Genomic DNA, 14,418 nt, shown 5'->3' on the forward strand with positions numbered 1-14,418 from the left:
ACGCACGCACGCACACATGCACGCATGCACACACACACACACACACATGAGAGTGCTCTCAACGGAAGCAAGAACGGAAGAGGGAGAGAGAGCGAGAGAGAGAGACAGAGAGCCACACAAGTTTTGGTGGGTGCAGAACCACCCTAATCTTCTTTTTCATTCATTTATATATGTGGAGTATTGTACATAATTGGGGTTAAGGCACAGTGACCTTTAACCCCCACAACCTCCCACTTAAAGGACAATGTGCCTTTAAGGGAGAACAACTAGTGAGCATACTATCCAATGCCCATCAATACACGACAATACTCAAACTGCTGACTAGGTAGACTCTTCGTCAGCATATCTGCAGGGTTATCATCTGTATGAACCTTGACAAGCTCTATGCGCTTGTCCTCAAGTACCTCCCTGATGAAATGGTACCTGACCTCAATGTGTTTGGTCTTTGCATGAAAGACCGGATTCCGTGCTAGCTGAATAGCACTCATGGAATCACTATGCAATGTCGGTACACCTGTATGAATCCCCAAATCTCCCACTAGCCGATCAAGCCATATAGCCTCCTTGCAACCCTCTGTGGCTGCAACATACTCAGCCTCTGTGGTAGACAAAGCCACGCACTTCTGTGCACGAGACATCCACGACACTGTACCACCTGCAAAGGTGAACACATAACCAGAAGTGGATCTCCTACTATCCACATGCCCTCTGCATAGTCTGAATCTGTGTACCCAAGTACACGCATGTCTCCTTTACCAAAGCAAATGCACATCTCCTTGGTACCCTTCATGTACCTCATGATGCACTTAACTGCCTCCCAATGCCTCTTTCCTGGATTAGCCATATACCGGCTAACAACTCCCACTGCAAATGCAATGTCTGGTCTAGTAGCTATCATAGCATACATAAGACTCCCAACTGCTGATGCATAAGGAACCTTGGCCATCATGGCCCTCTCCTCATCTAATTTGGGACTATCTGTATGACTCAGTTTCACATATGGAGGCAATGGAGTACTCACTGCCTTCCCCCCCTCCATATTGAAACGCTGCAATACTTTTGTAACATACTCTTTTTGTGAAAGCCAAAGGAGTTTCCTACTCCGATCACGTGTGATGCGCATACCAAGAATATGACCTGCAAGTCCCAAATCCTTCATATCAAAGGCCTCATGCAACTTGGCCTTTAAAGCATCTAGCTCATAAGTATTCTTGCTAGCCAATAGCATATCATCCACATATAGTGCCATGATTATCAGGCTATTATCCTTAGCCCTTTTAGTGTAGAGGCAGTGATCAATTTCACTCCTTCTAAAACCCTGGGACCGAATGAAAGCATCAAACTTCTGATACCATTCTCTAGGCGCTTGCTTAAGACCATAGAGACTCTTCTTCAGCTTGCAAACTAAATGCTCTTCCTTTTTCTTCAAAGCCTTCCGGCTGCACCATGTAAATTTCCTCACGCAAATCCCCATGCAAGAAAGCTGTCTTGACATCCATTTGCATAAGCTCCATATCCTCTACTGCCACTAGTCCAAGCATGCATCTAAGTGTGGTCATCTTCACAACCGGAGAGAATATCTCATCAAAGTCCACACCCTTCTCTTGCTTGAACCCTTTAGCAACCAATCGGGCCTTGTACCTAGGCACCTCATCACTTGTGACCTTCATTTTGTAGACCCATTTACATGGCAATGCTTTCTTTCCATGTGGCAAAGAAACCAAGTCCCAAGTCTTATTCTTCATAAGTGAACTCATCTCTGATTGCATAGCATACTCCCACTTGCGTTGATCCTCACGCATCATAGCCTCTTTGTAGCAAGAAGGCTCCCCGCAATCAGTAAGCATCACATAGTCTACCCCTGGAACAAACCTATCAGGCGGTCTAGACACTCTAGATGATCTTCTCAATGGCATTTCAGCTTGCTGTCCCACTTGCATATCAGCCACATTTGGCTCATCATTTCCACCAATAGATGATCCATCATCTACCCTTGATTGTATACCTGTGGGAGTACTTGGTTGTACCATTTCTTGCACATTTGGTGCATGGACAGCTTGCTGTCTATCAACATAGGCAGGTGGATTCACATCCTGGAAAGTGATTCTCCTCATTTCCACATCCCTCATGGGTGCCTTATGCATCTTCTTCTCATTGAAGACAACATCATGGCTGCGTATGATCTTCTTTGCTTCTGGATCCCAGAGACGATAGCCCATCTCTCCACTTTCACCATAACCCAGAAAGATGCATTTCCTAGACTTAGGATCTAGCTTCTTTCGAAGCTCTTTTGGCACATGTGCATATGCCTCACACCCAAATATACGCAAATGAGAGTAAGAGGGCTTCTTGCCACTCCATGCCTCTTCAGGAATACCACCATCCAAACTCTTACTAGGTGATCTATTGATCACATGCACTGCAGTCTTCATTGCCTCAGCCCAAAAACCACTAGAAAGACTTGCATTGGAAAGCATGCATTGCAACCTTTCTTGAATGGTACGGTTCATCTTTTTAGCAACTGGATTTTGCTCTGGAGTACGAGGGGATGTGAGCTCCCTCTTAATCCCACGTGTATCACAGAAATGCTGAAAGTCATGAGAGAGATACTCTCCACCATTGTCAGTCCGTAGGCATTTAAGCGTTCTACCTGACTGATTCTCAACCAAGGCCAGCCATTTCTGAAATACCTGGAACACATCACTCTTCCGAGCTATAGCATAAGCCCACACTTTCCTAGTTGCATCATCAATGAATGTCACATAGTATTCAGCCCCACCTAATGACCGTGTAGGCATGGGACCACATACGTTTGAATGCACCAAATCAAGCATTTCAAACTCTTTCTTTCCCCTTCTTTTATGGGCTGATTTAGTCTGCTTCCCATAGAGACAATGCTCACAAAATTCAAAATCAGAGAAACTCAAATGCGGTACATAACCCAAACGGCATAAGAGTTTCATTCCATTCTGGCTCATGTGCCCCAACCTGCAATGCCACAAAGAAGTGCTTGGCTGCTCGGTTATTGCAACAACATGATCAAATACCCCTGATACATGTAAGGGATACAAAGTCCCACACTTGGCACCCCTGGCCAAAAGCATAGAGCCCTTTTGAATTTTCCAACTTTGAAAGCCAAAAGTGGTGTGAAAACCAGCATCATCAGCCTGACCCACTGAAATAAGACTCTTGGTCAACTTAGGCACATGTCTCACATGTTTCAAAACAAATGCAGACCCATTTGCAAAAGAAAACTTTATGTCACCTGCTCCCACTATGTCACATGCATAGTCATTTCCAAGATGCACACAACCTGTCTTTCCACTATCATAAGTGGAGAACCATTCCCTATGGGGAGTAACATGGAATGAAGCACCAGAATCCAAAATCCAATCCTGGGAATATGCATCATCTGAAGTGGTAAGCAACTCTGCAGATAAACTAGACATGAAGAGAACATCATTGTCACTATCACGTGTGACTGCATTGATCTCCTCGATCTTCACTTTTCCTTTGTCCTCCCTTGGACTCTCTTCCTTTTGATTTGCACCCCAATTTGCATTCTTTTTCTTATCCTTTTGCTCTCTTTTCAGCTTGTAGCAATCCTTTTTCATATGGCCCTTCTTGCCACAATGGTAACACTCAATGTTCCATGCCCTGGATTTGCTACGAGACCTCCCTCTTTCTTGGGACTTCCCCCTGAACTGTGATCTACCCCTTTGCACATTTAAGGCTGCATCCTGCTTGTTGCCATCCATAGACTTCCGTCTAATCTCCTCGGCCAACAAGCTACCCACAACATCATCAAATTTCAGTACTCCACCAGGTGCAGAGTTACTGACAGTTGTACGGAAGGTATCCCATGAGGATGGCAATGAACATAAGAGAAATATTGCCTTAGTCTCCGCATCAAAATTCATTTTCTGAGCCTGAAGCTGGCTGAAAATAATATTGAATTCATTCAAGTGAGAAGCAATGGAGACCCCTTCCTTCATTTGCAGCTCAAACAACCTCTTCATGAGGTAAACTTTATTAGAGGCAGTTTCCTTCTCATAAGTGGCACACAGTTTCTTCCACAAATCTTTCGTAGTCTGCTCATTTACTACTGTGAAATAAACTGACTCTGCAAGATGAAGTCTAATAGTAGACTTTGCTAATGCATCCAACTCATTCCAATCATCCTCAGACATATTTGCAGGCTTAGCTTCAATCCCTGCCAAGGGTTTAATCTGCTTCTTTTGAATAAGCACATCCCTTATTTGTTCTTTCCACAAAGAAAAGTTTGTCCCATCAAACTTTTTAATGCTGAAAAACTCCTTTTCAGACATGGAAGAGGATGCCATGATGCAAATAAAACAAAATCCCAAATGCTAGTGCCTGCAAGAGAGAATCATACCAAATACCAAGTGCACCCAAATGTGTATGCCACAATAGTGTGAAATATCACCAAAACTCAAAGCTCAAAGCATCTGACTCATGTGCATATACTATGCATCCATATGAGCAAATCTGGCCCAAAAGAAAATGCCAATAAATGCCAAATGACTCAAGCATAAACACTGTCCACTGGCATATGCATCAATAATGTCTCATCCAAGAGAGCATAGCACTATCAGTGCATCACCTGCAATGTTTCAAAGCTGTCCCTCAGCATAAAATAACATCCATATGCAAAGCGTCCATAAAAAATAGCATCCCACAAGGCAATTTGGGCCTATCAGCGCATCCAACAAGGACCGCAATGCATCCAAATGGCCTATAAATCATCCACTGCAACCCAATGCATACCACGAATGAGCGCACACTGCTCAAACTGCAACCAGAGTGATCTGCATAAGGTATGCTCAAGAAATCATAGTCCCACGGTAATGAGCGCTACTGAAAATAGAACTTGAGATGCTTCAAAACATGGGCGCCATTGCATAATCGGACTCTGCAAGAAAATCTGCAAATATCTCTCTTCTGCCAGAACTCCAAAATCCCAACCGATGAGTGAGAAATGGGAGTCAACACTTATCCACTGCCATGTCGCATAAATCTAAGGTTTCAAAACCTTAGTATGAAAAATGCATAACAGAGAGACGAAATCGAACACACATAGATTTATAACTCTGAAAATCCTCCACCGATTCACGCAAGAACTGATAGGTAGGGGTTTTTGGGCGTCCGGAACGCAATGGGACAGACGGTTTTGGAAACCGTGGTCTCAATCACTGGGTCCAACACAGGGACTGAAAAACGTTTTTGGAAACAGAGCTATCTGTAAACTCCACCGGAGTGCGAATGATGAGCAACATAGAAGTTTTAGGACCTCCTGAGTCCACCGGAACTGACAGATCTGCAAATGGTTGCTCCAAACTTGAGTTCCAACACCCGGGCAAAAAACGCAGGAACTGATACAGTGAGTCAGAAATCCACTGAAATGATCCCAGATTCAAGAATGAAGGTGTTTCCAAGCTCCTGAAGTAATGTGGACACCAAAAGCAAGCAATAGTTGCCTCTACAAGTCAATATGGAGTCTCTGTCATCGAACGGAACAGGGAAAAGCTCAAAAAACGACTTTTTCTTTGAAAGCTCTTAACAGGCTCTCAAAACCACTTCGCAATGCCAAAGTGACTTTTCCAAATGTTCCTCCAAGGTCTCTGCACACTCGGATGCAAGTAAAGTCACCCACAAAGCTTCCCACAAAGCTTCTCCTTCCTCCCACAGAGCTGCTGAGCTTCAAGCATTCACGCACGCTCAGCTAGATCACCCGGGCTCTGATACCAGTTGAGAGTGCTCTCAACGAAAGCAAGAACGGAAGAGGGAGAGAGAGCGAGAGAGAGAGACAGAGAGCCACACAAGTTTTGGTGGGTGCAGAACCACCCTAATCTTCTTTTTCATTCATTTATATATGTGTTGAGTATTGTACATAATTGGGGTTAAGGCACAGTGACCTTTAACCCCCACAACACACACACACACACACACACAAACACACAAAACTCACTTGGGCCTACATCGTTGCTCTCATCGTGAAGATCAAGCCAGAGAAAAGTACTCCCAAATATGTGTAGAGAAGTACTTCCATATATGTTTAGAGCGTGATGATCTCCACCAATAAATTGGTCAAAGATGAAATATCTCGATATGCATGGTTGTCTTGGATGTGTCGAAGATCATAACCTTGGTTTTACAAAGTTTGTCCTTCAAATCATGTGTCTCGCATCAAGTGCATCCATGGAGGCCCTTAGTTGAAGAGGAGAGTAAGACTACATTGTTTGCATAGAGGAGTATTTGGATCAAAGAGCTAGGCAAAGGGGAGCGTACCCCAAAAGAAGGTGTCAAGCTTGTTCATGTAGATGCGAAATAGAGTTGTTGATAATGGATAATCCTGTTGGACCTTGATAGTGCTCTTGAACTCCTCTACCCCAAATTTCTTGGGCCTCATGTGACATGGCTCTTATTCGACCATACAATTCTAAAGGTGAGACGAGAGGCACTTCATCTCCATCTAATTAAGAGGTTGAAGCGACAAGAATCTTTTAACTACCAAAGACGAGTAGCGGGAGGCTTCGCATCACATGGGCATACTGACCCTCTAAAACCAAGATTAGGTAATCTTCTCCTCTTATCAAGAATTTTAATAAAATTCAACCTTAAACAATTTAATAAATGTTATTAATTAATCTTTATAGCTCTCAAAAATTTGTCATGTATCGTCTTTATCTACAAAGTAATTTTCAAGTTTAGCTTTTGACAATACTTTATGGCTTCAAATAAACTTTATGACACTATAACATTAATGCCCTTAGACCTTCAAACAATTATAGAGCTCTGAATGGTTTTTTGGATTTTTCAATATCTTTCTTAGAATCCCAACGGTTTTCCAACTATGTTCAAGCATGTTTTTCAACTTTTAAAATCCTTTTCTTTCAGCATAGTTGTGAATATCTTTCTTTGCTTCAAACAATTTCTAACATGGCAATAGTATTTTCCAACTTCAGAATACTTTTTTCTAGCTTGACCTTTTATTGAGAATAGCTTTTCTAGCTTCAAGTCCATGACATGTAGAGCTGGGGTAGATCCAACCATATGATATGGTTGATCTCATCTCGTCTGAGGAGGAGGGATGGGGCATTCATGCCTTACTAGAAGGGGTGGAGTCGGTCCATCTTATTACGTTGACTTGCAAACCATTTGGATATGCATGTGTATTAGAAAATGCTAACCCCTTTCTTAGCTAGTGAAAAGATTGCGGGAGAGAGAGAGACTCACTTACAGCTTTCTTCACAACATGCACAAAGGGGGGAGACACAAGATGGAGGTTGAAGTATCTTCTTCTCCAAAGGCATAAAATCCCAAGAGTGGTTTGCATCCAAGGCTGCCATCTCCTCATCCATGGCTACTTCCCAATTTTTCTGCCCAATTGCATCCTCAAAGCATGTGGGCTCAAATTCTTGTAGCTTTCACCATGTAATCATAGTGATGGACTGTATACCGATCATACCTTAGCCTGTCAACTGGGTATTTCACACATGTGGATCTTTGTACACCTATATCAGTTCCAAGATTCTTCAAAGTATTCATGCTTTTCCTTGCACTAGGTGTAACAACTGAGGAATCCCCAGTCCCTCATCCAACCTCATTTCAAAGTCGCTTGACTCTCCATCAATAGGAGAATGAGCAATAGAAACATAAAAAACAGGAGCATGGTCCACCATTTCCTTTCCTTTGTGTGATACATGCGTACCATTGTCTGGGATGCCATGAGACGATCCACTAGATCTTAGTCTCCATGTCCATGCATTGGATCCATTGGTAGAGGACTCACCAGGTCCACTGAAAACTTTGTGATTGCTACTCTACATTTGTTGCAGCATTACCATTTTTTGCATTTGCATCTCATGACACTTTTACTCGTGAATACCAGCAACTCATCTCATCAAATACCACATCTCTGCTCACTTAAATTTTGCAAGTGGAAGGGTTATAACAATGATACCTTTTTTGATGCAAATAATACCCAATGAAGATGCACTTTTGTACTTTTGGACCCAGCTTTGTTGTTTTCTCATTAGGAACATGAACATAAGCTATGCAACCAAACACTTTTAAGTGAGAAATATCTGGTTTCCTAGTCATGGCCATGTTATCTCATAGCAACTAGAGTGGGCAGGTAGCACAGGGATGAAAGGAATCAAATACTACAAGATCATTGAGGACATAAAATAAAGGAAGAACAATCAACAAGGGATGTGTTTTTCATTATCGCAAAACAACTGTAGAAGAGAAAAGTGCAACCATACTCTTTTCTGAATACCCTGTTCTTGTAGATATGCACTAAATTCATTGGAGAAGTATTTTCCCCCTCCATGAGATCTCAAAAAATTTATTTGCAACCATGTTTCCTTTTAAACCATAGCCTCAGAGCTCTTAAAGTGGCTAAATACTTCACTTTTCTCTCTCATGAAGTAGACCCACATCTTCCTTGAGTAATCACTAATAAAGCTGACATAGTACTTATAGCTTTTAGGAGATGGTGTCATGGCAAACAACACATAAGGATGTATGACCTCCAAGTGTTTCTTACTTCTCGTTTCACTATGTGGAAAAAATCACCTAGCCTACTTTCTAAATTGACAGGCCTTATGCACTCTATACATAGTGTTCATAATGATACATTTTCCATGTGCAAACATAGCAAAATAATCCACCTAATTCAGCATGTCAACATCCGAGGTAAACATTTTGTTGTTTTTGTTGCCTTTTGTAGCCAAGCCGCACTGGTTTTTCATATCTTCAACAAAGCATCAATCAAGGTTAAATCTGACCTGCAAACCTTGGTCAACCATCTGGCCAACAAAAACCATATTCTTGGTGATATTTGGAACATGAAGTACATCCAAAAAGTACTTCGTTTTGCCATCATGCATAGCTAGTGGCACTTTACAAACATGTGCAATTGGATGTGCAATACCATCACATGTTTCAACATAACCTGGCCTGTCGAGATTTTTGACATCATGAAACCACTCTTCATGACTGGTCATGTCATTACAGGCACTTGAGTTGACATACCAAACATTACTGCAATCGGCATCATCTCCCGTCATGGAGTTAACCATATGCTACATCACAAAATTTCTCATTTTGTCATCACCCTGCCTGCTTGATGATGCATAGTTGCTCTACTACAGCCTCCCACTCCTTATGTCATTCTGCTTTTTATAAAAGGTCTCCTTCTTATGTCCAGGATTCCCATAGTAATAGCATTTTGTGTTGTTGTCAACTTGTTGGTTCCTTTTCCATGAACCACGTCCTCTTTGGCTCCCCCACCTCTAGAGTTACCACATCCTCCTGCATAGGACTAGTTTTCTTGTTGGTGATGTTGGTTTTGATTTCTTGAGTGGCCACCAAAATCTCCTCTTCCTCTACCTCTACTTCTACCTGCATTTGAGTGGAGAACAAATTCTGGAGTTCCTATAGATGAACCACCTTTCCTTTTCTGTTCACTTAACAAGCGAACAATCAATTCTTGAAAATCAAGAAATGTCTCATGAACTCCAATGGATGTCCCAAACTGTGCATAATCCCCTTTCCTAGACCATTCAAGGTCACAGACACCAAGTCTTCATCATCAACAGGTGCTCCAATTGAGCCAAGAGAATCTCTAAGGCCTTTAACCTTCATGGAATACTCATTGATACTCAATTTTTCTCTAATCTACATAATACTTATTGATACTCAATTTTCCTCTAATCTACATATTACATGCAATTCCTGCTTGAGCTGCATCTTCCTAGCATTGGTATTGGTGCTATACATCTTCACCAAAGTATCCCATGCTTCTTTAGGCATCTACGCATCATGTATTGGTGCTATACAGCTTCACCAAAGTATCCCATGCCTCTTTAGGCATCTATGCATCATGTATGTGCACTATCATGGAGTCTGATACACTGACAAACAACCAATACATCACTTTATTGGATATTTCATGCCATTCCTTAAAGGCCTTCAACTCAATAGCAGCAGGCACAACAGGTGCAACATGCGAAAATTGTTCTTTCTCATTGCCATTGAAGTATGCCCAAATCTCTTTCCCATAGGGACGTTTGTCATCCTAAACTTCCATGCTTGGAAGTTATCCTTGTCCACCTTCTCAATGACAATAGTAGACAAATTCTTAGACACTTTTCCAAGTCAGCAACTGCAACTTCAACTTGAAATACGGAATACGCCTCACAAGGGCGAACAACAAAAACTTTTGTAATCCCAAAAAGCTGATGCCTCACAAGGGGGTCTTAGCATGACATGCTTTTTGTGCTTCTCATTACATGGGAAAAAGCACATCCGTGCACATGAATCCAATAGAATTGCAACAGGTTTTAAATTAGAAAAGGGGATAATCACGCTGTAAAAAAACACGCTTTTAGGTGTATTATCCGACCAACTGCTTATCAGATGGGTGTACCACTTTGCATGCAATGCAATACTACAATTGTTGAGGCTCATGCAAAGTATTGTGCCCATCGGATATGCTTTGCATTGTCGATCAAGCATTAAACACCGTTTTGGCCTTAGTGTCATGCACAACCGTCAAAAAACGCGGTCCTAGATGTGTTATTCGACTAAGTACTTATGGGATGGGCATGCCACTTTGCATGTAAGTCAATAATACCTATGTTGAGACGTGTGCAAAGTATTGTGACGATCGGATATGCGTTGCATTGTCAATGCATTTAGACACGTTTTAAATGCGCAACAGAGTTTGAAATTATACTGCAGGCTAATAAATGTGCATCACTACTTTCCAAAACTTTTCCCATGATTACCAAAGCACATAATTTAATAAAAATATCAATGCTATGCACTTGTCACACACGATAATATGTTTTTTGCCAAACAGACATATACAAAAATTAAGTGAGGTGAGGAGAATGAGACAATATATAAAATAGTTTTTTCAATATGTAAGAAATTTGGATGATACAATGATGGGCTATGGTTCGATCTCATCCTCAATGAGATCAACCCTTGCCAAACTATCTACTTCAATATCCAAACCACTTTGGAGATTTACAAATACATTCAGCCCACTACTACTTGTGCTACTGTGCTCATCGAAATCAACATCACCTATGGCAGACTCGTCCTCATGTGTAATGGCCTAAATATAAGTATCTCCTATCTCATGATCACCCTCCTCTCTTGTATCACGATCATTATCACCTACATGGCCATGATCATCCTCCATATGCTGCATATTAGTAAATGTACTATACATCACTTTGGAACGTGGCGTAATAGGTATGATGTGCCAAGACCTATTATTATCCACCATTGATTGATAGAAAACCTATTCAAAAACAAATACAAACATGTTATTCTCCTTGCATTGAAGGTATAAAATATAAATAAGTGAGGATTTTTATATATGTTTATAGCACCTGTTCACATTGTTGTGGTAGTACTAGTGTGTCCTTCTTGCTTTGCCAAAACTTTGTGGAGTGAATAGTTACAAACCACTTGCATGGCGTTTGATTGTTGCATTAGGGCCTCTTTCCACCATGTCCTTAAGCCACTTGACATCTAAAACATACACAAAGAAGTGCTGAAAGTCAAGCTTAATAATATATTGGATTATGCCACAATAATCATCCATGGCTCCATCGGCTCCCTCAAAGCTAGCAATGACGCCGCAATCTTGTGTGTTTCTCTTATCATCAATCCATTGTGTCCAAAAATGCTTGCCCTCACACCATATAGCATTGAGCATAGTACACTACACCAAGACAAAATCAATTGAATAAGCAATCTAAATTGTTGAAAGCTCCTAACGTATGCATAACATTCTATATATCGACCTTTTGCATGCATCCTCTAGCACACTCCCATTCTTCCATTGTGATATGCATCCCCTCATCTCTCTCTGCTCTCTCCATTTGGTCAAGTATCCAATCAACATGAATATACTTTGGAAGTGCTCTTAGATGCTCAAGGTATGACACACGAGATCAATGGTGTGTACAAAAGAGGGCCGTTTCTCCTTGTCTTCTTGCCTTTGCATCCTCATATCTTGTCACCCATCTTTTCATCATATCACTATTAAGCATGCAATAGAGGTTTAGATTATTAAGCAAATCCCTTTCCATTACTTTGCTCCGTCCTTTACCTTGAGGCACAATAGAGGTCATCCTTAGGTCTTCTTCATCTCTCCATAGTCGTGGGAGAGAGCTATCCACATCAACAAGAAACTCGGAAATATATACAAGTGACTCTTGTACCAACCAAACCTCGGCCATGCTACCTTCGGGCCTTGCATTTTGCCTCACAAAACCCTTCAAGCTCTTCATGAAGCACTCAAGGAAGAACAACCATCGTGCATGTATAGTGTGCCACATATAGCAATCTCATCCACCAAATACACTATGAGATGTAGTTGGCTTGTGAGAATAGAATGTGGAAAGGTCTCCTCCACTAAACAAACCACCTCCACTGACATAACTCAAGCATCCTCAAGCGTGGTGGGATCTATTTCCTTTGAGCTCACATACCTAGAAAGAAAAAAGTGCACTCTATTAACAATATGAGAACCTTGCATCAAGCATTGATACGCTTCACATTTTGTATAGTGTGAAGTACCTCACAAGCTCGCCCATCTTGTAAATACAATCCTTCATGTCCTTCGATGCACTATGAGAAATGCTAGTAGGTAGTATGAACTGAACACATGAGTGATGGTTGATTAGTGGCTTCTACACTCACAAATTTGGAAGGAAAAAGAGATTATGCCAAGTCATACTTACTTGGAGCATCTTGTGCCAATCATGAGATTTCAAGCCATATAATTGCTCTGCACCTCTTTTCTTGCTCTTTGTGAAGTCCCCCTTCAAACACCTCATACATCCAATGGGAGTACCAATTGTAGTGATATGCCACTTCACTGCCACCATCTTCTTTTTAAATAATGTCCATGGTGCAAGGGGTAAAATGACACACCCATTTGGCCTCTCTTGTGGCCAAGATTCACGCACGCTCCTTGTGGTGCATAAATCCTCCCTTATGCTCAAGGAATCTCGTGTCCCATTCAAATGTTCTCAAATGGTAGATGCCACATTCTTGAAGATATGCATGGGATCAAACAGGTGGTTGATGGACCAATATGGTAGCCGATAAAATATGAAGCATCTAAACAAACTATGGTGTTAGCGTGCAATATTTATTTCCATTCAATATAGCACACAATAGTTACGAACCCTTATTGGCTCATACCACATGGAGGAGGAGTTGTGGAAAGGTCTCAAAATTGCTTCCAATCTCTTGCAGTGAGTGACTGTGGGGGGACTTCATTCCAAGGGGCGACATATCTAGGATGATCAAGTGGGAGAAATCGATGGTGATTCTCATAGATGACCTTATTCAAGTCCTTTGGCCATGACGCAACTAGAGAAGGACAAAAAATAGGACATGCATGTTAACCCGATATAGTGAGACCTAAACAATAGACACAATTGTGTAAGCAAGGTGGGTTCCCAATGCCACAGTGATTGCCTACTCATAATTAAAAGTTCAATGCTTACTTGAACACTCGCCATAGCCTGGGAAGTCATGCATCGTCCACATCAACAATGCCTTTCATGTGAAGTCTCTTGATGAGATGTCATGCACCTTGATACCTCTCCAAAGTATCTCTAGCTCACATCAATTAAAGGCTCCAAAAAGACATCCATGTTTTCAACTTGATGTCACCACCAATATCACTGGCCATACACTATAAGAGGTGCTTTTGAGACCAAATGGGTTCACACCATCCATACCCAATCCAAGTCTCAAGTTCCTAGGTTCTTCCTTGATGCTTGGCCATCTGTCTTCAATATGCTTCCATGCAGGAGTGTCTGCGGGAGATCTCCACTTGCCATCAGGGGAGGAATGCCATGACATGAGCTCTGTAATGAATTTGTACTTGAACATATGTTGGATGCGAGGGATTATGGAAAAATGTCGCAGAACCTTTTGAGGCACCTCCAAAGTTTTGAGATCTTCTCTATATCTTGCCGCGCCACAAGTAGGATGCTCTCGAGCCTCCTTATGTGCTCCACGAAATAGAATGCAATCATTGACGCATGCATGGATGCGCTTGAACCCTCTAAGAGATGTCACATATGCTGCCTCGCCATATCTCTTGAGGTCGGTAATTTATTCTCCCTCAGAAGAATTTTACACTCTCTCAATCTATGAGCTTCTTGTACTTGTGGAAAGTTTTTCTCTTCAGATTCATCCTTTTGTCACTTGCAAAAAAGGATATCTTTGGGTACTTTTGTTCTATAGGGGGGTTGGTCGGTCTGTCATTTGTCAGTTTTTGTCGAGATTCTCTATCAGAGCACATCTAACAGTGTGTGAAACTATATTTTGAGTTGTGCACCCGCGCCTATA

The 14,418-nt window shown here is 41.7% G+C and overlaps 1 pseudogene; it reads right to left on the reverse strand.

Annotated features, from left to right (window-relative positions):
* Positions 1-6,622: 6,622 nt before the first annotated feature.
* On the reverse strand, positions 6,623-13,118 carry LOC147884854 (uncharacterized; annotated as a pseudogene).
* Between the last annotated feature and the right edge of the window lie 1,300 nt (positions 13,119-14,418).

Source organism: Dipteris shenzhenensis, chromosome 26 (genome assembly GCF_047967505.1).
Source record: "Dipteris shenzhenensis isolate YYH24624 ecotype China chromosome 26, Dip_SZ_1.0, whole genome shotgun sequence".
Classification (NCBI taxonomy): Eukaryota; Viridiplantae; Streptophyta; class Polypodiopsida; order Gleicheniales; family Dipteridaceae; genus Dipteris; species Dipteris shenzhenensis.